Source organism: Miscanthus floridulus, chromosome 3 (genome assembly GCF_019320115.1).
Source record: "Miscanthus floridulus cultivar M001 chromosome 3, ASM1932011v1, whole genome shotgun sequence".
NCBI lineage: Eukaryota > Viridiplantae > Streptophyta > Magnoliopsida > Poales > Poaceae > Miscanthus > Miscanthus floridulus.
Genome location: NC_089582.1, coordinates 11,979,308 through 11,983,144, shown reverse-complemented (window position 1 = coordinate 11,983,144; position 3,837 = coordinate 11,979,308). Strand labels below are relative to the sequence as shown.

The following is a 3,837-nucleotide window of genomic DNA, read 5'->3' as shown; positions in this document are numbered from 1 at the left end:
TTTCTTTTTGTGAAGTGGCAATCCTTCACATCCTCGTTTACTCAGAAACTCTTGATGTTAGAAACTCAGAAGCACCTACACAAGAACAACTCGAAGGAACTCCACATTAATTAAGCAGGAAGACGTGGAAACCACAGTGTCGGGTTGCCTGACGAAGCCTTCTGGAAGGTAAGGACGCTAGCGGCACAAAAAGGATGCCTCTAAGGTAAAACGTCGCCATCCTGGTGTTCGGCCTAATTACCTCCATCAACCACTACTGAATTCAGGTTCTTTGCCGAGTGCCTGAGACACTCGTCAAAGGCCAAATTACACTCGGCAAAGCCTTTGCCAAGTGCGGCACTCGACAAAGAACATATGGCAAAAAATTGATCGGCAAAGCCCTCTTTGCCGAGTGTCTTTTATCGGGCACTCGGCACAGGCTTTGCTGAGAGCCCCGGGGGCACTCGGCAAAGAAAAGCGACCGTCACAGCGCCAGCCCCGTTGACGGTCGCTTTGCCAAATGCCAACCCTGCAGACACTCGACAAAGATTTTTTATTTTTAAAAAAAAAAAATTCTTTGCCGAGTGCCCTCTATCCGGCCCTCGGCAAAGATGTTTTATTTTTTTTTCTAAAAATTCTTTGTCGAGTGCCCCTTGTCCGGCGCTCGGCAAAGTTTGAATTTTTTTTTAAAAAAATTCTTTGCCGAGTGCCCTCTGGCCGGCACTCGGCAAAGTTTGAATTTTTTTTTTAAAAATCTTTGCCGAGTGCCCTCTTGCCGGCACTCGGCAAAGTTTGAATTTTTTTTTAAAAAAATATCTTTGCCGAGTACCATGACCATGGTACTCGGCAAAGAATTTTTAGAACGCTAATTTCTGTCTCATCATTAGATTATACGGAGTATTTAGTCTAGCTTCCATAAAGAGTTAAAACTTAAATACTCCATTAAATAGAAAAGCAACCCATCATTCTGCAAGTTTGTGGATGCCTATTTCGGGTCTTCCTTTAATACTCAAGGTTCATTTTTATAATATTTTAAGTCCTATGTGGGTGGGCTGAACTGCTAGAATAGTGTGTCGAGAAGTCACTAAACTTCCACTATAGTGATACCATAATATTAGCATCCAGATACATTCCTGCGCCTTTGCAATGACTTTGTAAGACTAGTGGCAGACAGTTAACAGCAGCAGCAACTAATGTCTTTATAGTGCTCAATATAAGATGGTTATGCATTCTTAGATATATGGTTGCACTTTCTATAGATGCTCTGCTCCACTAAGAAACCACCATTGCTTATGTACGACATGTTTTTCACATTGAGAAATTTTGAAGAAAAAAAAAGTACTGCAAAATTCGAACAAAACTTGAAAAAAAAATACTATTGTTGGATCCTCAAAATCGAGTTTCTGGCTCCACCCCTAAAAACTGAGCATGGCATTCTAAAGGCTCTTAATTCATATATTACTCAATAAAAATATTATGCTTACATTTGGTATGTTGTGTTTAACAGATGCATAATATGATTGATCTCGGGTTACCCTCTGCATATCTCCATGTACTGGTATCCTCTCAAAGATATAAACAGATCAGAAGTCCTATCACCCAGCATGCACATCATGTTAATAGTCCTGATCTTCAGATGCTTATTTAAAATTAATGTGTGCACCTCATCTCATACCAGTCTTAGGCTCTAAATATTCACAACAAGATATAACCTTTGAAGTTTTTACATTAATGCTGCCACAAACTCTACCGATAAGAATTGGAGTTGCAACTTGCAACTAGACAGTATACTCTATACTGTACACGCCAACGTGCAAACAACAGTGTGGTGATGAAGTAGCAGCTCAAGGGGGGCAAACTTTCCAAAAGTGAGGGCAAACAAATAACAAATTGGTTACACACTAAAACCACGCCTTACAGATATAACAGTGCTATAGCTCTCAATGCAGGTCATAGTCAGCTAAAACTAAAATAGCAAACTACTTGTAGAAGACCCTTGGAAAGAACCATACCTGGGGCCTCCATTTCCGTGTAGCTATGTGCAAGGCAGTATTTCCTTTCTTGTCGCGCACATTGAGAATGGAAACATCAGCCATCAGTAACTCTTCCACTACATCTGTATTTTTGCCCTTCACAGCCATGTGAAGCGCAGTTTGTCCCTTCCTATCCTTGATCGGAACGATTCCTGGATCCCTCTAAATGAGTGCTTTGACAATACGATGGTATCCAATTCTTGCAGCAGTATGTAGGGATGTCTTCCCATTTTTCCGCACAATCCTTATGCAGCTATCATCAGTGTCCAGTATAGCATTTACCACATCCAAGTGATCCTTGACAGCAGCGGAGTAGAGAGGACTAGTGTTGGAAGAGTCACAAACTGAGCAAAGCCCGGGCCACCGCCCTAAGAACTCTTTCACAACCCCTGTTGCCAATTTTCAGATCACCTATAAGTTACTTTGATCAAGGATAGGGGAAAAAGAACAGACTGGCTACATTTCATATGATACTGCTCATGATACATGAAAATACAATGCATCATTGACTTGTGTAACTCGGGATGCATATACTATGAAGATTTGAATAGTATTAAGTTTCATATTAAATTATCAGTACTAGCCTATGCAGCATAGTTAGCATTTTATCATGACAACAACATGTATTACTATACTATCAGTCTATTTACCACGAGGGAAGTGCATAGGATTTCTTGCTATTGCTAAAGTGTTACGGTAGCAGCCTCATCAGCAGTGAATTTGAAGTAGTAGCTGACAGTGAATCAGCTTAAAACAGCCAGAAACAGTTGAACCGTCAGTAGATTGGGGATCACCCGCAAAAATTTCTACTTCCCCTTTGTCAATGGAAGTGCAGAACATGAAAATTTCCATCTACAGCCCGCCCAATCACTGCCAACAGCTTGAACTTCGAAGCTCCGGATGTCAAATCCCAGCCAAGACCAGCTGAATGGTGCAAAGGGTCAAGCCTATCAAGTATCACCTATTCACCTGAAGACAGCAAAGAGTCCTACCAGTCCCGCACTCCCGCCCATAGAAGGCAAATGAATCCCCGCTGATGACCTATAGTATATATATACTCCCAACTGTTCGACTACACCCTGGCCTTCTTCAATCCGCTCCCACAACACCAACAGAAGGGGAGCTCACCGGTGTGGCCCTGCTTGGCGGCGACATGGAAGGCGTCGAGGTCGAGGCGTGAGCGGACGGTGGCGGCCTCGAAGTCGTGGAGCGGGAGGAGGAGGCGCACGACCTCCTCGCTGCCGGCCTCCGCGGCGACGTACAGCGCGGTCTCCCCGGCGTCCGTCTGCGCGGCGGCGAGCGTGGCCAGGGAGGTGCCCGACGCCTCGGCGTCGGCCTGGAGCGCGCGGACCGCGGCCGCGTCGGCGGATCGGATGGCGGCGAAGAGCGCGCGGGCGGCTGGGTGGCGCGGGCGTGTGTGCGTGTGTGCGGGGTGCGTGGGCCGGCCCAGGCGGCGGGGTTAAATCCTTTTGCCGAGTGCCCCGATCTGACACTCGGTAAAGGGTTTTTTAAAATTTTTTTAACCACCTCTTTACTGATTGCCACCGCCTGATACTCGGCAAAGAAGGTTTTTTTTAAAAAAAATCCTTTACCGAGTGTCCCGATCTAGCACTCGGCAAAGGGTTTTTTAATTTTTTTTAATTCTTTGCCGAGTGCCACCTGGCCTGGCACTCGGCAAAGAGGGTTTTTTTTAAAAAAAATTTACAGAACTCCTTTGCCGAGTGTCTTAACCTGACACTCGGCAAAGAGGCTACTTTGCCGAGTGTCTTCTTCTGACACTCGGTAAAGAGGTTCCTTTGTCGAGTGTCATTTTTTTGACACTCGG

General features: G+C 44.9%; 1 pseudogene; it reads right to left on the bottom strand.

Moving 5' to 3' along the window:
* Window positions 1–1,151: 1,151 nt before the first annotated feature.
* LOC136543159 (ankyrin repeat-containing protein At2g01680-like) lies at window positions 1,152–3,426 on the bottom strand (annotated as a pseudogene).
* Between the last annotated feature and the right edge of the window lie 411 nt (window positions 3,427–3,837).